This window comes from Neovison vison, chromosome 7, assembly GCF_020171115.1.
Source record: "Neovison vison isolate M4711 chromosome 7, ASM_NN_V1, whole genome shotgun sequence".
Lineage (NCBI taxonomy): Eukaryota > Metazoa > Chordata > Mammalia > Carnivora > Mustelidae > Neogale > Neogale vison.
In genome coordinates this window covers 4,459,643-4,479,302 of record NC_058097.1, presented here as the reverse complement: position 1 = coordinate 4,479,302, position 19,660 = coordinate 4,459,643, and the positions used below count along the sequence as shown (strand labels likewise).

General features: G+C 60.7%; 1 protein-coding gene across 2 annotated transcripts in view; it reads left to right on the top strand.

The window, feature by feature from the left end:
* Positions 1-2,765: 2,765 nt before the first annotated feature.
* The window catches only part of OSGIN1 (oxidative stress induced growth inhibitor 1), a 31,260-nt gene continuing 14,365 nt past the window's right edge, over positions 2,766-19,660 (top strand). For both annotated transcript variants that reach the window (XM_044255647.1, XM_044255646.1), the window contains exons 1-2: positions 2,766-2,930; positions 3,365-3,555. The gene's annotated coding sequence lies outside the window, so the exon portion shown is untranslated. The remainder of the gene's footprint in view (positions 2,931-3,364; positions 3,556-19,660) is intronic.

The following is a 19,660-nucleotide window of genomic DNA, read 5'->3' as shown; positions in this document are numbered from 1 at the left end:
TCCCTGCCAGGAGGGACCTGGGCCTTGGCTTGCGGTGAAGACTGGAGAGCCTGGGGCAGCCCGTGAAGGAGCACCACTGTCCCCGTCTGAGAGCTGAAGACGCCGAGGAGGACAGAGGGTGAGGGGCCGGCTCGGAAGCTCCTGCTCTTCCGGGGCCGCCGTGCTCCCTGAGACCTCTCTTGAACACAGGGAAATTAAAGGCACTTCTCTTCCATAGTCCCACCTCTCCCGGGCCAGACGGAGTCCCCAGATCCGGCCACCCGGCTCTCAAGGCACAACCGCACTCTGCGCTGATGCCTCGTGGGTCCTCCTGGGGCTGCCCGAGAGGCTGGACAAAAGGAGCAGGTCTGGAGCCCAGCACAGGGCCTGCCGCACGGCCAGCTCCTCAGAGATGTGGCGGCCCCTGGGATGGTGACAGGCCATGTCTGGAGAGGACAGGAGCTGCACATCCCTATTCCGCCTTGAGCCACTGTCCCTCGATCAGAGACCCCTTCGGGTGCTAAAAATGCTTCCGTGCAGGGATCAACTAGGCCTGAATCCGTGGGTCTTGGATGCTGTCCACTCTGTTTGCCACTAGATGGCAGTGCTGCCTCTTCCCTTCCAGCACTTGGGCACTCCCATCTCCACTCTTAACTGGTGACCACGACCCAGGCCGTAGACCTGCACCCAGATCCCACACAGCGAGCCCCGCTTTCTCCCATAGGGCCCGAGCAGCAACACTCAGGTCCACTGCATGCCCCGGGGCTGTCCAAGCCCGCTGCTCTCTCGGTTTTCCCAAGGCGGTCCCATAGCAAACTCCTTGGGTCCCAAGGCAGAACCAAGATGATTGACCGTGGAGGAGGAGTGGGGCCATTTGTCCCAGAGGACCCCCTCTCCAGTCCCGTAGGGGAGTCTCCACTTGGGCTAACTGAGGACGTGACTTTCTGGGTCAGGCCCGGAGCCCAGATCACAAATCCTGCTAAATATAGGAGCCACGACCCCAAACCATGGTCATTTGGGGACCATTGTGACTTTTTATATCATTGCCATAAATAAAAATGCAGTATTTCTTGTCCACAAGTAGAAGGCAGAGCACAAATAATAGGATAAAAACAAAGCAGTACCCTTAAATCCTAGATAGATCCAGCTGCCTTCCCTCTCCCTCCCTCCTTCCCAAGGAAGAGGCGAGCGAGTAAGTACCAGCTGGGCTGGCACCAAACGGACTCACAAAGCCCCCAAAAGACTTTTGAAGGAATAAGAACTGGGAACGGATTCAGTGAGGTCCTTGCTCTGTCCAGAAGCCAGCAGATGAGCCCTCATCTCACACTTTGAGAAAGGCTTCGAGGGATCATGTCTCCACACACACAAAATCAACTTCTCCTTCGGGTTTGTCTAAGGAAGGTTCTCCCCATGTGTCCTTAAATACGAGGACCTGAAGGAGAGCCACGGGCAGGAAGGACTCCAAACCAGGCATCCTGGCCAGAGGAAGTGCCCTCGGTGGACAGGAGGTGGGCAGCTCCCCGGTGCGACCCGGTGACCCCCGGGCGTGGTGATGTTGAGGGGACTGTCCAGGCTCTCTGCACCCTCCGAGTGCCACAAATTCTTGATTAAGTTGTTGGGTTTTGGCCACCAACCTGTTCTACCTGTGGTACGGGGGACTCTCAGGGGTCTGCTAAGCCCCGAGCAGACCCAAGCCGGCTCTAGCTCCACTCAGCTAAACCACACCGGGAGAACGGTCTGCTCTGCAGCCTTTTCTCTGCATGAGTCAGCTCTCCCGCGGTACTGTGCAGCCACAGAAATGCGCCGGCTTGTTGAAACAGGCCTCGGACATCCCAAACCCCTCTTTCCCACTATCTGTGATCCTCACAGCAGCGTCGTTGCTCAAAGTGAAGAGTTTAGCCCGAGACCTCAGGATCATGCAGCCAGCCCCCTCCAGCGAAGCAGCTGGTGGCTGACCTTCCGCAGGGGGGATGTGAAGAACCGGGAACAGCCCCGGGCAGGGGGAGCACCTTGGAGGGCCTCCCGGACCCCTGGCACACAAGAGACATTGATCAGCCAACACGCCGCGCCTCTGCCCCTTCCAGACGCAGCCCCACTCCGGCACCGGCACCAGCCAAGACCAGAGAAACGGTCTGGATCTTTGGCTTCAAGTCCCTGCACCAGAAAGCCCCTTAAGGGCCAGGGTGCGGCAGGTGGGGCAGCCTCTGCTGCTGGAGAGCAGAGGGAGGGCTGGGTGCAGGCAGAGATTAGGTGAGGGCGATACATTCTCTCCATCATCAAGTCCTTCCCTTCCAGCCTCGGAAATCTGGGAGATTCTCCCAGGACCAAGTACAGCTTCCCGCAGGGCTGGTGGAACTTACGGGTGACAGAGATCCAGGCGTCGTGCCTTCCCCCCCCCAGATGTGACTGTGTTCAGGCATCGTTGTTCTACCTGTGACCTTCACACACAAGCAAACCATAGCTTTACACGGGTGTCCTCTTCCACTTCTGTCACTGCTGAGGACCGCTGGTGACCACAGAGGCTGGGACATGCTTCATCTGAACCCAGATACAGGTTCCCAATCCGGACGTCATCCCTTGGGACCTGTGTGGCCGTTACTGAGTGGACGCAGCGTGAACGCATCCGTTTTAATTTATAAAACAGATGGAAGCTAGCAAACGAGTTCTTTCATTCTGGAATTTTCCATGTTGGCCCTCCACATGAGATTTTTCTTGTGTGTGTTTTAAAAGCCTCTGTGGCTGCAGGGAGAAAACGTTTGGAAATGTCGGACGCGATGATTCGTGGGTCCTTGGGAAAGGCCGTGGCGAGCCCAGACTCTGGGCAGCGTGCTCCCTCCGCTACTCCTGTGCCGGTGCCTCCGGGTTCTGCCACCGGGTTCTGCCGGCTCCAGCGCCTCCTTTTCAGAGCTGTGGTTCGCTTCTCTTTCTGCAGCTCCGTCCAGAAGATTCCGGTATGTAGCGAAGGACATCTGCCCCGTCCTGGGCCCCAGTGGAAGGGGGGGGGTGTCATCTGTCAGAGATGCCCCAGATGCCCACGGGCCTGATGCACTAGGTCCGCTCCCACGCCACAGATGGGGACACTTAGTCTTCCGGAGGCTCAGACCTTGGCTGCAAGCCACACCTGCAGCAGGTTCTCGGGTCGTGGTGCTGGGCTGACGGCAATGGCCCCTGTCTCCAGTCCCCAGACCAGAGCTCGGAAGCAAACCCGTGCCTCTCACCCAGCTCCCTCCTGCCGGGGACTCACCTTGGCAAGATGTGCCCATTTTCTTGGTGTTCCCCCAAGGCTGCCGGTGCCCCAGTAGAGTCTCTGCAGACGGGGGGGCACTGAGCCAGGCCAGGGCCCCCGGGGCAGCACTGATCTGAGACTCCCCCCCCCAACCCCCAGCCAGCACAGGAAAGGACTTTGTGATGCGACAAACAGGACAGCGTGGACTCTTGTGCCCCTACTGTCCTGTTGCTACATTCAAGTCGGGGCAGGGGTGTCCCCTGAAGGAGGACCAGCCGCACTGTGCCCGCTCCTCCCCGGCCAGCCCTGGTCACCTGTCACCCTGCAGCACCCAGCCTGTGTGTCACCAGGTAAGGAGGGGGCTTCGGCAGGGAGGGGCAGAGTGTCTCTGGGGAAGCTGGGGGTCTGGTATGGGGGCCTCGCCTGGCCAGAGAGGAGGATGAGGCTCCCGAGAGGGGGCAGCGAGGCCCTCTGGCCTTCCAGTCCTGGAGCAAGCACGCGTGCGTGAGCCCCCGCGTAGCACCTGCCGTTGTACCATCGGGAAAGCGCCGTGACCCCCGAGCCTCTGTCTCCCCAGCAGTAAAACGGGCTAACTCCAGTCCCACCCGCACGGAGCTCGTCCATGGGTGGCCCCGGCGCATAATGGCACATACGTGCCCAAGCTGCTCTCAGCGGGACGTTGACCTTGGTCGTCAGGCCCCGTCACAGTTAGACGAGGGCTCTCCTCAGGGCGCTCACCCCTCCCAACTCCCAATACCACGCCCTTCTCCACCGGCCACGCTGGGGCCCGGCAGAGGCGGACAGGGGCAGGGCAGCCCTCAGGCCTCCATCTGTCTGGATCTTGGGCCTCTCACCTCGGCTCCGGTTTCCTGACTCAGAGTCTCTGAAATCAGGCCGGAGCCTCACCTATGGTGAGCAAGTTCTCTGGGGGGCCCTGCGCTCCACTGCCTGAACCTCAAGTCCGCTGGAGGGACCACAGATCCAGCAAGGTCACCCCATCCCACCTCCGCACCCTCCCCACAGCCAGGAACGCTGTGGCCTCACGGGCTCCTGACTGTTCTCAGAAGGTTCTTGCTTGACTTTCACTTGCGCTTTTCCCCTGGCCGGGGTTTCTCTGTCCCGCTAAACCCATCGGAGACTCAGCCCGGGCACTGGCCCCCCACTTCCTGCCTGGAGATGCAGGGTGCGATCTGACGCCCCCTCCCGTCCTGGCCGCCCGCAAGAATCAGCTTGGAGATCACTGAACCCCCGGCACAAACCCAAGTCCCAGGCCAGGGTCCCGCCCCTCCACGGCCTCCAGTTCCGCCCCAGAGAACGCACAGCTGGGCTGGGCAGCGTCCAGACCTCAGTTAGCCCTGGGCTCTGCCGGCTGCCCCAGCCCTGCGCTACCCGAGTTCTTGGCCTCTGCTTTCCCAGGCCCTCGCCTCGGTCAGGGGCCCCTCGTTTATGCCTTTCAGCTGCTCCGCCGAGATTGGGCTCTTCTGGTTTCTGACCCGGCCTTGCCGTTTACTGAAGGGGGCGTGACCGTGGGATGGTCATGTGCCTCAGTTTCCTTGTCTGTAAAATCCTGTAATCGCAGCTCCTAGGAGGGGAAGCCGCGGCACCTTGTGCTGTAATGCAAGGGATGCGCTAAGCCTCCTGGTGGGGTGAGCGGAGCGTAAACGGCGCCGCCCTTCCCAACCCTGGCCTTGGGTGTTCTGGGGATCAGCGTGGCTCTGCATCACTGCACTCACACGGAGGAGGGGGGGCCTCGCCCGCGATTGGGAGAACGTGGGCTCCTGTGCAATCCCTTTCCCCGTTTGAAGCAGCCTCCAAGGTTGACAGCCTAGCATGGGGGCTTGGAGGCTGCCGCCCCGGGCCGATGAGGCCGAGCACAGCCAGGCCACACCTCATACCTGCTCCCCTTGTCCCCGACTTCTGACAACTCCGTCTTGGGCAGACAGGAAGCTGGGAAGGTGATCCTGGGGGCGGGGGCCGAGGCCCCACCTACCATGTCCCCCAGAACCACCTTCCCTGCTTCCCCAGCTCCCAAGACTGAGAGCAGGTGTACGGCTGGGCGGGAGCCTGAAGCTCTGGAGGAAAAGTGGTCCTGGACAAAATCACCTTTAGGTCAGACATTCACGTGCCTGCGGTCCCTTCTGTGTGAGTGGCCGGGGCGGTCGTACCGGGTAGACACAGGCAGGGGGCTTAGAGCAGCAGAAACCTATCCTCTCCCTGGTCTGGAGGCCAGAACCTAAGATCACAGTATGGGCAGGACCATACCGCACAGTATGGGGGAGGCCCCTCCTGCCTCTCCCAGCTCTGGGGACCCCGGGCTTCCCTGGCCTATGGCCGCGTCCTCCAAGCTCTGCCTCCATGGACCCATGGCTTCCCTGTGTCTGTCAAGTTGCCTTCTCTTTCTCTCTCTTTTTTTTTTTTTTTTTTTTTTTTTTGTCAGAGAGAGAGAGCACAGGCAGAGAGAGTGGCAGGCAGAGGCAGAGGCAGAGGGAGAAGCAGACCCCTGCTGAGCAGGGAGCCCGATGCGGGGCTCGGTCCTGGGACCCTGGGACCATGAGACCATGACCTGAGCCGAAGGCAGCCACTTAATGACTGAGCCCCCCAGGCGCCCCTCGCCTTCTCTCTTAAAAGAACACCAGTCTTTGGACAGGGCCTGTGGTGAATCCGTGAGGGTCTCATCTCTAGATCCTTAATGGGTTATATCTGCAAAGATCCTTTTTCCAAATACCGGTCACACATACAGGTTCCTGGGGTTAGGACTTGGGCGTGTCTTTGGGGGAGCTACCTTTCGGCCCGCCTCCTGTGTCCTCTCTGTCCGCGATGTGATGGGGTCTCAGTGCTGCCCGGGAGAGAGTGTGGCGTCTGCGTTCACAGTGCGGTGGACTAGCTCGTGCTCCACTAGCCGTGCCTGCTGCCCCCCCCTGCCGCTCCCCGAGCCACTTGCCAGGAGATGGCGGGAGCAGGACTAGCCTAGCAGACATCTGGACATCTGTGACAGAAAGTCCCGCAGAGGGCACCCGGACCGACGCTTTACCAGTGAGAACCCTGACACCCTGGCTTTGCCTGGAAGCTTCTCTGCTCCCGCCCTTCACCCGCGCACCCTGCCACTTCTGGGACCCTCGCTGACTGTCGCAACAGCCTCTAGTGTTGGTCCTTTGGGCCGTCTCTGTTCTGCAATCCCCAGAGGGGCCATCCGTGCCCCAGGAGCCCTCTGCCACTCTCCCGAGACCCCCCTCTCTGCTCTGTGCACCCCAAGCCCCTCTGGCTTCTGCTTTTCCCACCTCCACCCCTGCAGGCAATCTCCCTCTCGCCCAGCGTCCTCCGGCTGATGCCTTCAGCCTTTCTTTCCTGCCCTTGCCAAAAACCTCCCGTGACAGGGGATCGAGATGTCTGTACCCGCCCCCACCCCCACACCCATCATCAGTTTTGCATTTGGCCTTTGCTGGCTCACTGTCCCCTCTTCTGATCTCCGAGCCCCACCGGGAACAGGCAGCATGGTCTGTCCCCCGTGCTCCTGGCCCTTGCCCACACAGAGCACCAACCCCACACTGGCTCAATGAATGGAATGTGACCTACCCCAATTCCATGGTCAGAAAGCGGCTCCCAGGCTGGTGTTCTTAGCCTCCACTGGCAGGAACGCCATGTGACCACTCCCAGAGTGCCAGGGGCCTTAAGGCACCATGTAGGAGCTGACTTCTCTGATGCTGTGCCTCCAGTGACAGAAAGGTCAGTCCCAAAGGAAGGAGCCCAGGAGAGAGCTGTCCTGGTGATCTCTTGCATAAAGATCACCCACAGGCTCAACTTATATAATGATATCGAGCACCTCCTATGTGCCAAGCCCACAGAACAGAAAACACCCTGGCTTCAGGGAAAATTGCATCCCAGTGTGGGGGTCCAGACAAACAAATGAATAAGTAAGCATGAAGTACTTGAAGTGGTGGTGAGGGCATATAGAGAAACACAGCTGGATAAGGAGGGTGGGAGTTACCCTTTTATACAGGGTGTTCTGATCTCACTGGGAAACATTTGAGCAGAGACTTGAATAAACTAAGGGAACAAGTCCCGTGGATGTCTGAGAGAAGGGTGTTCTCGGTCCAGGGAACAGCAGGTGCAAAGGGCCTGTGGCAGGGTTGTGCCGAAAGCAGCTGGAAGCCCAGAAGGGCAGGGCAGTGGGAGAGGTCAGACAGGTGAGGAGGGCAGGTCAGAGAAGACTGGTTTGGACCCCTGGCGAGAGGGAGGTCATCAGAGGGCTAGGGACACCGTCTGGCTTTGGGTGTTGTGGTCATCCCAGCAGCTGGGTGGAGGATGGGCTGTGGTCTGAGCAAGACCCGGTGCCACGTGCTCCGCTCAGTCGGGAGGCCATTTGGCAGAGACTTGGTGGCTGCAGATGTTCAAGGTGGTCAAACTCCAGATGGTTTTGCAAGTAGGGGGATTTGCTGATGACTCGGGTATAAATGGAGGAGTCAGCCTTGACTCCGAGCAGCTGAAGGGAAGGAAGGGCACTTCCGGGGAGCTGTCCCGGACCCCATAGGGAACTAAGGATGGGGAGGTCTGGCCTCTGAGTCTCCCTTTCCCCTCTGGCTGTAGCTTCTCTCCACCAGTCACTGCCTGCCCCTTCCTGTCCCCGCCAGAGCCCGAGGATCACGCTGAGGGACACAGCAGCTCCTTCCCACCTGGCAGGAGGCAGCAGGCCTGCCAGGGCACACACAGCCCGCGGGGCCGGGGTTGGGGGGCGCATGCAGGCTTGCCAAATCCTCTTTCCAGGGATGTGGTCACAGTGGTAGAGACTCAGAAACTCCCAATTAGGGGCCTGGAGAGGATCCAAAAACCCTGGGCCCCTGCCAGCTGCAGACTCTTGCAGATCAGGGTGTGTACACAGGGAGCAGAGGGAGGGAGCAGTCAGAATGGAAAGGACCCAGAACCCCAAGCCGGTTGACCTGGTTTCTAGGCCCAGCTCTGTCTCCTGGGCTCCTCCATGGAGGAGGGTGAGGAGGAGGGAGGAGGGCGAGGGAGGGGGACATTTCTGCGAGCTTACCTTATGCCAGGCTTTGTTCTGCATACGCTCTGCCCTTCCCAGTCCTGGGCAATGGTCGCTATTTTTGTCCCCATTTTACCAGTGAGGAAACTGAGGCCCAGAGCCTTAGGTTGCTTCCCCAGGTCACCCCATTGGGAACCGGCCCCTGAAGTGCGCTGCTCACCACACGGCCTCTCAAAGCCCCGCGTGGCCGGCTGCCACCCACCTCACTGTCATGCCCCGTTCCCCAGCCCCAGGCCCACTGCGGTCCTCACACGGAACCTGCCAGCCCCAGGGCCTTTGCCTGTGCTGTTCTCTGCCTAGAGTGCTCTTCCTGCGGCTGACTCTCTGCCCACGCCCTGTGGGTATCAGTGGAAATGTCACTTCCTCAGAGACATTCCCTGACCACCCACCTTCCCCCACATCCAAGCATCGTCTTGCTCCCCCGTGCAGCTCGGAATACAACGGTGAGCCCCGAAACCAAGGTCCTCCCTGCGCCCTTGCCTGGGGGACCCAGCCCTGCCACCAGCTTCCGCCCACAGGATTGTCCTGACCCCTCACCTCTCTCCCACCTCTTGAACACGCATGATCTCCTTGAACTGTGCCTCAAGCTAGCTGGTCTCGCCCCCACCGGCACCCCAGGAGTCACTGGTCTGGTTGAAAGACTTGGACCTTTCTCAGCATCTTCAGCCCATCCTCAGGGAGCCTTTCCTGGAGTGACCATCCCGCAGGGCACTTGTGAAACCAGAATGGCTTCAATGACAAGCCCTAAATTGACAGCGCTGAGGGCAGCTGTGACCCGTGGAGCCACTCTCCAAGGAGTGCCTGCCACCTCTGTCTATAGCAGGAATTCTCCAGGAAGAGCAGGCCTAGTGTGAGCCCCTGAAGACCCAATCTGGAACCTTCTGGCCATATGGGTTCCTCTTTTCCAGACATTTTCCAATTTCCTGGTAAGATGTGGGCTCAGAACCAAATATCATTGATCAGTGCCCAAACAGGACCTTCACCTCCGCCTTCTATGGGTGATGCCCCTAGTAATGTGACCCCAGATTGCAACACAAAGTTCCCCCCCTCTTGCTCCTCCCACCAATCCCAGATCTAGAAAAACAGTTCTCAACTCTGGCTGCCCATGGGGAGCACCAGGGGAGTTCTTCAAACTCCCAGCGCCTGGGCCACACCCCACACCAATTCAATCAGCCAGTGTCTCTGGAGTAGGAGACCAGGCTGGTATCCCGGGCCTTGCAGTCTTCCAAGCCCCAACCACTGTATTTGACTCACTGAATCCCTGGTCTCTCCAGGCCTCAAGGGTGACAGTCATTACTTAGGTAAGACTCACTGAATCCCTGGTCTCTCCAGGCTTCAAGGGTGACAGTCATTACTTAGGTAAATGTCTAGCCAAGGGTTCCCAAAGTGGGTCCCAGGAAACACTGGTTCTGCAAAAAGAAAGGGTGTGTGGGCAGTGAGTTTGAGAAATGCTGCTCTAAAGCCACCCCCCCGCACGAGGTCATCCGATGAGTCACAGGGGAAGGCAAAACGCCTGAAATCAAGCTTCCTGTAGAACTAACCAGAAGGTCTGTTCCAGGAGAGCATGCGGGCCCTTGTCCAGCAGTCAGTCAATCCACAGATACGGCCAGCACGCCCTGAGCCAGGCCTGGACCACGGTGCATGTGAGCCCTCGGCGCGGCTGGGCTCGACACTCCATACCCCAGCTCCCAGCTCACTCTTTCGCTCGGGTAGGCGCTGAGCTGAGCGGGGGGCCGGGGGGGGGGGCGGTACACAGGTGTCCTGTCCCCACGGAGCCAAGTGGAGGCCACGGAGGGCTTGGAGGGGTGCCTCTGCCCTGGTCAGCCGGCAGGAGGGGCCGGGCCCTAGCTCGAGTTCTGGGGACCCAAGTGGTGGGGAGGCCTCCGTGAAACTCCAAAAGCATTTGCTTGTATATGTTTGCATTTTACCTACGTGCTGACCAGGCGTGCTCCATGGAAACAGTACGGTCCTCAAAGTGCAGGCGGGTGTGGAGAGAGCAGTGTGTCCTCAGGCAGCCAGCGCGCCCCCTGGGAGAGAGCCTCCCGTCCTGCCCCTCTCGCATCCTTCCTCCCCCCACCCCCCACCCCGCCTTCCTTTTCTCCCTCCTGCCTCTGCCCTGCATTCTTCCCTTCCCCTGTCTTGCACACACGGGGGCAGACCTGTTTTCCCTCACAATCACAGGGCACCTCTCATGCCGTTCCAGAAAGCACCGCTGCAAATTGCTCCACTGTAAGAATGTGCCAGAACCTATTTAACGAGTCTCTTAACGACTGGCATTTGGTGCCGTCCCGTTTTCGGCTCTTCTCAACAGTGCTGCAACGAATCAGTCTAGACAGACATCACTTCGGATGGGTGCAAATCCGTGTCTAAGACAAACCCCTCACAAGCGATGGTCGGGGCCACGGCCACGGGCACCGTTATCCCGACAGACGCTCATGGTCATTCCAGCTGCTACACCCGCCCACGAGGACGCCCGAGGGGTGCAGTCCCTTTTATAAGGAATGCGTATCTGTCCTAGAAAAACTCCTCATGCCCCCAGAGGTGTCTGGTTTCTGGTGTTGGAATCATTTCTTCCAATGACATCTTGTGCAAAAGGCTGAGAAGTAAAAGAAAGAGGGCAGGTAGGCTGGGGTACGAACAGGGGTGGGAATCTCCTCCCTTGTCTGCCACTCCCAGGATGCCCTTTAGGGGAGCCAGGAAGGGAACAAGAAGCATTGGGGCACCCTGGGGAGAGCAGAGTAGGAAGGGACGAGGGGAGAGAATGTCACGAGTTGGAGGGAGAGCCGGGGCAGAGGAATCAGAGGCTGACACTGGCCGCAGTGTCTTCTCCGGGCGGCTACGACCGACGACATGTCACCCGGCCAACGCCGCACCCAGACCCGTTCACTTGCCAGAGCTGATTGTGACCTTTTCAGGAGTTTTGGGAGCCGGTTATGAAACACCCCCATGTCTAAAAACTACATGAATCGTATTCCGAACAAAGATAATCCATCATTTGAACTCCTCACTTCCTGATGATTTTGCCACAAGCTGTGATCATGGTGTCACCTATACCCACGGCAGTCCTCCTGCACGCCTGTCCCTGCCTTAGCGCCCAGAGCCGTTGCAACTCGACGCCGTAGCTTGAAACTGACGCTGGTGGCAACATTTACACCACAGAGAGTGACCAGCGCTGTAAATCAGGGCTTTCCACCATGCCCCCGAGGCTGGCTGTTCAAGTTGGCCAGCACTCTACCATGCCCTCTTTAATCCCCTCTGCCTTCTGCCCTTTGCCGTCCTGCTCCAATCTTTCCTTGATGGAACCCAAGCAGACGCTGGCCGGGCAGGGCACCAGGTTCCCCAGGCTCAGAACAGGACAGAGAAGCTAGAGAACAGATGTGTGAGAAGCCAGTGGAAAAGAGTTGGCATGTCGGGCCCCTACCGACAGGGTGACTACAGACACCTTGGGACCCCCCAGCTCCCTCCGTGTGGGACGGACGTTTGGGCACCGTCTCTACCCCCATCAGCGCTGAGCCAGGCAGGCAGCTGGGAACTGGCCGGTCTGCCGGGGAGGCTCGAGCCGGTGCCCTGATTACGGATCAGACCTCAGGCCTGTGTAGCAGAACCTTCCACGATCTTTAGAATGACAATAGCGTCGTCTTACTCATAGAAAGCGGTGTTCCCATGGAGTCTGATTCATCGCCAGCGGGAGTCAGGGCTTCTCACACTCAGCTGCCCCAGAACCCCTGGAGAGTTCGTGGGAGCAGAGTCTGCCAGGCCAACCCCCCCCCAACCAACGACGTTCTGCCCTAGCTAATAGGGCATTGCCATGGAAGGAATGCATAGTTTGGTCTTTCTCCTGGCTCCCGGCCAGAGCTCCTCCAACCTTTGTAACTTTCTGACCCATCAAGAATCCTGGAGCATCTTTTATGGTGATAATTGATCTTTGACCCCAGTTCCGACACAGACATCCTCCTGCAATCTTTCTTGGGTGGGGGAGTGCCTTTTGTCCCACTGAGGTGACCCAGAGTGGCTATGGCACAGCGGCCCCACCCCCCATCCTCCCGGGAGGGGTGGTGGGGGCAGGACACCGAGCTCATGGTCCATCCTGCCTTTGTGACGAAGCGTCCCTTAAAGTCCCTAAAGTGTAGGGTTTGGAGGGCTTCCAGGCTGTGAGCACATCCACATGCCACGGGGTGGACACACCTGGGCTCCACAGGGACAGGAGCTCCTGTGCTCAGGACCCTCCCGGACCTGACCCTGCGTCCAGGACCACCGCCATTGTAATGAACCAGTAATCGTTAGTTGCACCGTTCTCCGGTGTTCTGGGAGCCACGCCAGCAAACTAGTGAGCCCGACGAGGGGGTCGTGGGAACCTGTGGTTGTCGCCAAGTCAGAGTGTGGGTCAGGGCATCTGTGGGGCTGAGCCCCTCCCCCGCGGGGTCTGGGCCAGCTCCAGCTGCTGTCAGAACGGGCTGAGCTGTGGCAGAGGAGAATTGGTCGGTGCAACACCCACACATCTGGTGCCAGAAGCAGCGGGGGTTTGAAGTAAAGGAAAGAAGCTGGTTTTCTAGACAGTGCGTCTGGGACGGGTCCGAGACCTTCCTGAGCTCCCAGGCGCTGATGCATGAAAACACCCTGCCCCGAGGGCCCACCTCTAAGGCTCCCCCCACCAACAGGAAATGGCTCGCCGTGTTATCGCACCAAGCCCAGACGTGTGGCCTGATGGACCAGGGGGCATTCGTGGGCCAGGGTTTGCCTTGATCAAAAGGCCAGGTGGCTGCCGAGAGGGGACCCAGCAAGGCCCAGGAGACAGGGAGGTGGAGCCTGGAACGAGCCAGGGAAGGCAGAGACCAGAGGGAACAGCCTGTGTGATTCCTTTTCCAGCAAGTCCAAGAACAGGCAGCACTAACCTGTGGGGAGAGAATTCGGAGGCGGAGCTGGGTGTGTCGCATACCTCGGTCTCCGTGGCGGCCCCGCGGCGTCCGCGTCTACCAAACACCGTGGAGCTGCACGCGTGAGCCGTGTGTGCGTGCTTCACCAGCCGGGGGTCACAGCTGCCTGCGCGTCCACCCCGGCCTCGGCCTCGCTGATGCAGTAATTTCGTGGTGACAGCGGCCTCCTGCCCCCGAGACCCTGGCTGGGAGCAGCAGCCGCCGTCCCCACCCCAAGGCAAACTTGGGGTGTCAGGAGAGCCTGAGCCAAGGTGGCTTACAGGAGGCCGGAGAACGTGGGGCCAGAGATGCTGGCCGGGGCCTGGGGCACGCCAGCGGGTCACCAAGATGCTCTAGGGAGATTTGAGAGGCCCAGGAGGCTGTCCGCAGGACGGCAGTGGAGGGACATGGGCTCCAGGCAGAAAGGACAGTTCGTCTGGGAGGACAGAAGTGCCGTGTGTTCGGGGAACTGTGAGCCTCCGGGCGGGCGGCAGTGTGAGGCCTGAGGTGGGAGCGAGCCCGAGACGGCTGGGGAGACAGCTGGGCTGACAGCTGGGCTGCTGGGGCAGGGCCTTTCTCCCCTTAGGGCAGAGGCCACCTGCCAAGCACTGACGGGCCGCTGGGTGCTGGGGCTGGTGGGGTCCAGCGCGGGGGCGGCACCAGTCCCCCAGAACAGGTGGGCACAGCCTCTGGAAAGCCATGTGTGGTTTCTCATCAGCTTGCACACTCGCCCTCCCTATGACCCGGCCGACTTCACCCCAAGTAAACGAAAGCAGATGTCCCCACCGAGGCTTGCCTGGGAACCGTCACAGGAAAAAGCTGGGCGTGGATGAGCCCGCCGTGGTGTTTGCAGACAGTGGAACTGGGCTCCGTAATAAAAAAGAGGGAACCGCTGGCCTGCACGTCCATGCGAGTGAACCCCAGGGCCACAGAGTGGAGAGAAAGATCCAGACACACGCGAGGACATTCTGTGAGACTCCACTGACGTCAAGACCGAGAGCAGACAGCACTGATGCGCAGGGACAAAAGTCAGGAAAGGGGTTGACAGAGAGGACCCCAGGGAGGTTTTTGGGGTGCTGGGCATGGCTCCTGTCTGACCCGGCTCGTGGTCACATAGAAGGCATGTCTGCAGTCCTTGGTGTGTGGGACACTGTGTGCAGGTTACAACCTGTGTGTGTACATATTTATATACGTGGAAAATACTGATGCTGCGCGGGGGCAGAGCTGCAGGGACAGAGGGCATGATGGGATTCCGCACCCCGATTCGTCCGGACCTTTGGGAAGGAGGAGAGGCCATACCCACGTCCCCTCTGACCTTTCTCACCACAGCAAGCCCTGCCTGCTGGCACTTGGACCTCTCTGCCCCTCCCATCCCCACAACACACACACACTCACACATGTGTACACACACACACACACACACACACACACACACCATCCTGGAATCTGGCGGGTCCCCTGTGGGAACAGGAAGTGGCGAGAACCTTGATGCTTTCCTGGGACAGCTGCCATAGCCCCTGACCGGGGCTTGCCCTCAGCCTCCCCACCACCTTTTCACACCGCAGGCCTGATCCTGTCACCCTTCTCGGGGGTCTTCCTTTGCTCTCAGTGTGGGGGCGGGGACCAAACTCCTTCCATGGCCACCAGCCCTATAGGATCTGGCTTTTGTGAGCCCCAGCCATCCTCACTCAGACACCTCAGTTTCTCAAAAATCTCCTTGCAACCTCAGGGCCTTTGCACCTGCTGCTGCCCTCACCCACAAGGCTTCTCCCCTGGTCAATCCTTACTCACCACTCCATTCCCGGCCTGGCTGTCTTGTCCTGGGGCAGCTTTTCCTGATACCCCCAGAGAGGTCAGTTCGTGAGAGCACACCTAAGCACTTATCTCCCCCCGCCCCCGGCAATCATCTCCTTGAGAACAGGAAGATCGGGTCTTTCTCCCTCGTTGTATGCCCACTTCTCAGCATAGCGCCCGGTGATAAATGCCTGCTGGATGCATCACTGGAGGGCGGGGGTGTCCGGGCTCCCTCCCGGGGGCCACAGGCATCCGGAGGGGGAGGCAGCACTAGGCGGATCTCCAAGGCTGTTCCCGCTGATTGAGTCTGGAGGGACCACTTGCTCTCACTACCCCGAGCTTGTCCACCTGGAGAGGGGGGCGCTGGGCTCGTGGGACAGCACCCTCTGAGCCCAGACGTCCTTGTGCCCGGGATTCTGTGCCTGACCATGCAGATGAAGGAACCGTCTAGACCGTCAGAGGGCCACAGATCTCAGAGTGAGGAGGGCACAGGCAGACACAGATCTGTCCCTGCCTCCCGACTGGTGACGGGCATGCTGAAGTGGAAGGTGGAGGCCGGCGGGGGGCGCGGGGGTGGTTCCAGAGGAAAGGCCGCGGGGGCCTGGACTCAGGTCCGCAGTCCCTGACAGCCAGAGGTAGACAGGCCTGTCCTTGCACGGACTTGTGAGGGGAGTGGAGCCAGGCCCGGCCCGACGGCATTTTTGGCCTCCATGCCTCCCGTTCCACCGTTGGAGCAGCACCGCCTCGGCTGGATGCAGGGTCTCCGGAGGGGAGGCTGCCTGCCGTCCCCTCCTCCCCAGCACACCCGCTTGTGCAGTCGACATCTGGGCAAACCTCCCGAAGCCCGAACAGCCGGGCCTCCAGCCACGCAGCAAACATGCAGAGCCTCCAGCGCCTGCCCAGACCTGACTGTGCCCTTTGGCGGCAGCCCAGCGCCACAGAGGACAGGCGGCGGGGCGGTCCGGTGGCGGGCTGCCCGGCATGGCGGGGAGAAATCGGTCCAGGGGGCCTGGGGCCTGTCGGGCCCTGCTGTACACAGCCCCGGAGCGAGGTGGGGCTCCTGTCTCCTCAGGGAAGCACCTAGGTCCCAGCCCCATCCTTCCCCAGCACTGGTCCCAGTGCCCGCGTCCCACTGTTGGACCCCCCCCCCTCCGCCGTGCAGATAAGAAGCCATCTTATCTTTGTGGTGCCCACCCCACCCCCACCCCCTGTCCAGGCTGCAGCTGCGGCTCTGCGGGGCGGGATCGCGACCGTGGTGGTGACGAATGGGTAGGTAAGGGTGATGGTGAAGAACGTGGCGGGGACGAGGACCCCCAGCTGGAAGCCGCCGTGGTTCCGTTTGGTCTCAACTCTGGGTGGGTCCTCGGAAACCGCAGCCCACTCACCGAGAAGGAACTGGGCGCCGGGGACACAGGCCGCCAGGCTCAGCCCCTCGCTGCCCCTCAGTGTCCCCGTCTGTGACTGTGGCTGAGGAGAGCGGCCGCTGGAGCCCCGGCCGGGGTTCAGCTGGGATGGACTGCGCGGTGGCTCTTCTCGTCCTCACATTGGTCTTGGCCTTCTCTCTTCCGGCAGTCCCATCCCCCTCTGCCCCCCTCCTTCCCTCTCCTTGCCCCTCCCTCCCCACCACCGTGACCTCAGCCCGGAGCCAGGCAGGCCTCTAAGCCTCTAAGCTGCTTTGCAAGATCCTCACGGGATCTGCCTGAGGTCCGGGGGCTCCAGAGTCACAACCAATGCGGGGATGTCACCAGCCCCGTGAAGATGCGTCCTCTGAGCACCACTGGGCTCCACCTCGGGGCCCAACAGCATCCCCCCCGAGGTGGTGGGGGTGCGTGCACCTGAGCAGGCCATGGGGACGGGGCCCTCTCTGTCCTGGCCTCCTTTCTGCAGGAGCTCCTCTGACCCCCAGACTGTGACGCCTTCCCTTTGCCAACGGCACCCACACTCGCACCCCAGCCCAGACGCCTTGGCCCCCACATTCCAGCCCTCTGTGCCCAGCTGGACAGGTCCCCGAGCGCCTCGGGTGGTACGACAGAGCTTGACCACCCCCTCCCTTCGGTGTCTCTCCCCGGCTTCTCCGCGCAGCCAGTGCCCCGCCACGAGGAAAACGTTCTTGGCGCCTCTGCGTCCTTGCTCACCGCCACGGGGCGCTGCGGGCACGTTGCGGGCACGTCGGTAGCCAGCACACAGTAGGGCTGGAGAAATGCAAGCACCAGTCCCCTCCTTGGTCTGAGCTCCAGGAATGGAGACAGATCTAGAGAGGTCTGCCCAGAACCAGAGGAAGGCAAAGCAGGGCATGATGGGCAGAGCAGGGAGCACGCTCCCTCGGGGCCTGGGAAGAGGGCAGGGACGGGCGGGGAGGCCGTTCCAGGCCAGCTTCTGCAGGGGCCTGCCTGTGCTGAAGCCTAGGTGGGCCTGGGGACCGCGGGGAGCCCTGGAGATGGTCCAGCAGGGGAGTGCAGGCTCCCATTTGCCATTCGTAAGCTTGTAAGAGACTCTCCAGCAATGTGGGGCCTCCGTGGGCGAGGACAGGGCTCTGGAATCCTGCCTCCGTGTTGACCCTGGAGCCCCAAAGGACTTCCATGCTAGGCACAGCACTGTTCGCTGTTCAGGGAAGAATCGTGCAGGGACAAGAATTGTCCCGTCGCTGGGAAAGATCCAGGCACCTGACCCTAGGTTAGATCACCGGGCCCTGACCCCACCTGCCCGAGAAGGCAAGGCCCCGAGGGCTGGTATAACCGATAACAGTGGCAAACATGACATTTTTCAGCAGCGTGCAAGCCAAAAGCAACAAAGACAGTGAGGCCCCCGCTCCCCAGGACCAAGGGCAACAGCCACAGAGGCCAGAGGGAAAACAGATGGCTGGCTGGCTCGGGTGCTTCTGGCCCCAGGGTCCGGGACAGCACACAGTCGGACCCAGCGCTGTGTCCCCGGCACTAGATGCCCACAGTCCATCAGCAGAACAAAACCCAGAAAGTCCCATTGGCCTCACTTCCTCTCTCTGCCTGGTCCCCTGCCTGGTTGGGTTCCGGCCTCCAGGTCCCACGAGGCAAGTGGGCACCCCCTCCCCCAGTTTCTGGGCCGCTGCTTCCGCTTCTGGCATTCCCCAGGCTTCCACATCGGCTCTGGCTGCAGAGTCTTTCCATCTGGGCCTTCACCGCCCCTTGCTGACGCGCGGTCAGCAGCGGCCCCGGAGGTCGCTCACAGCCACTGCTGGTTATATCAGAGCCGTTGCGGGTAGCGGGGAGGGGTCTCCCGGTCGAGCAGAGCTGTTCCCACGTGAGGGCTGCACTGGGACTGGACTGTCTCATGGTATGGCACAAGGCCAAGGGGCAAATGTCAAGTCCTCCCGAGTTCAAAAGTCAGTGGCATAGAACCAAGTGGGGGAAACTGAGTCACGGTAAATGAGCAAGGTGACATGGAGGTTCGTCAGCGGTTGAGTCCGTGGTGCTTTGCGGCTCCGGTGAGACCCCCGCACCGGGGTCACCAGCGAGGCCCTGCTGTCCTGGTGTTTTGGCTCCTCAGATGTATTTCCCCTTTTCAGACCTCACGATTCTTCCCACAACCACAGAAGGAGTGTGGCTCACGGAGGTCAGGCCGCAGGCTGGGAGGGGCGCTCACATGGGGGGGTCCCTCCGCGGGCCAGAGGGGTTCAGGCTGTGTTGATTCCGCTCATCCGCCAGCCGCACCAAGGACAGAGGAAGCCAGCCACTCCCCATGGGCAGACTGTGGGTGAAACTGCCCGGGGCCAGCCGCGCCCAGGCCCGGCCGGGTCGGAATCTCCGGGCCAGCGGCCTGTGTGTCCGGGTGGCTTTCAACTCGCACCAGGCGATTCCCGTGAGCACCAGGGATGAGAAGGCTGCTCGGCTGTCTGTGTCTCCGCACAAGGCAAGGGAAGCTCAGAGGGGTTAAGACACTTGCCCCAAGTCACACAGCTGGAGGTGAGGGAGTCAGAGTCCCTGTGGGTCTGACCACGGGGCAGGTGCTCTCCTGCCAGGACTTTCCCCCAGTTTTGAAGGAGGGGACGGGTGAATCTGAAAGCAGAGAATGCGGCTGCAGCTTGCGGCTGAGCCCCCGCCAGACTCGCCCCCAAGTCCCAGTGCAGACTCTCCTCTGGGGCCCACCACCCCCTGCCTCCGCCTGTGGCTTCTGACCTCCTGGTCTCTCCGTTGAGCGGGGGGGTGGGGGGGCTCCTCCAGTTCTGACCTTATTTCCGCAGGGATCTGCAGCAACTCCCGGGGTCATGAACCCATCTGGGCCAGGCCCCAGCAGCTCACACCCGTCCCAGCGCGGTCTTAAGCCCAAGTTCCCTCCGCCACTTCATGGGGAAGAGTGGCCTTGGGCAAGTGCCCACCCCCCCACCCCCACTCCCACCCCCGGTTTCTTCATCTGTCAACTCCACTTGCTACTGAAAATATTTGCCCACCCCCTGCCTGGGGGGAGTTGATGAGATAAGGTGGTGACAAGGCTTTGTAAATGGCAAAGGCAAACATTAGCTCTGGTGTCACGTGCCGGAAGGGCCTGGTCTCATCCAGCCAGGGCTTCTGGGCGCGGTCCCACTGTACCTCTGGCTGTGACTTGGGGCCACGCTTAACAGGGCCTCAGCTTCCTCACCTGTAGAATGGGAGCACAGCAGCCCCGTGTGGCCTGGCCTCACCGCACTAGCGCACAGATCAAACGCACCAGTCCCCAAAATGCATCCAGACCAGAGGACGA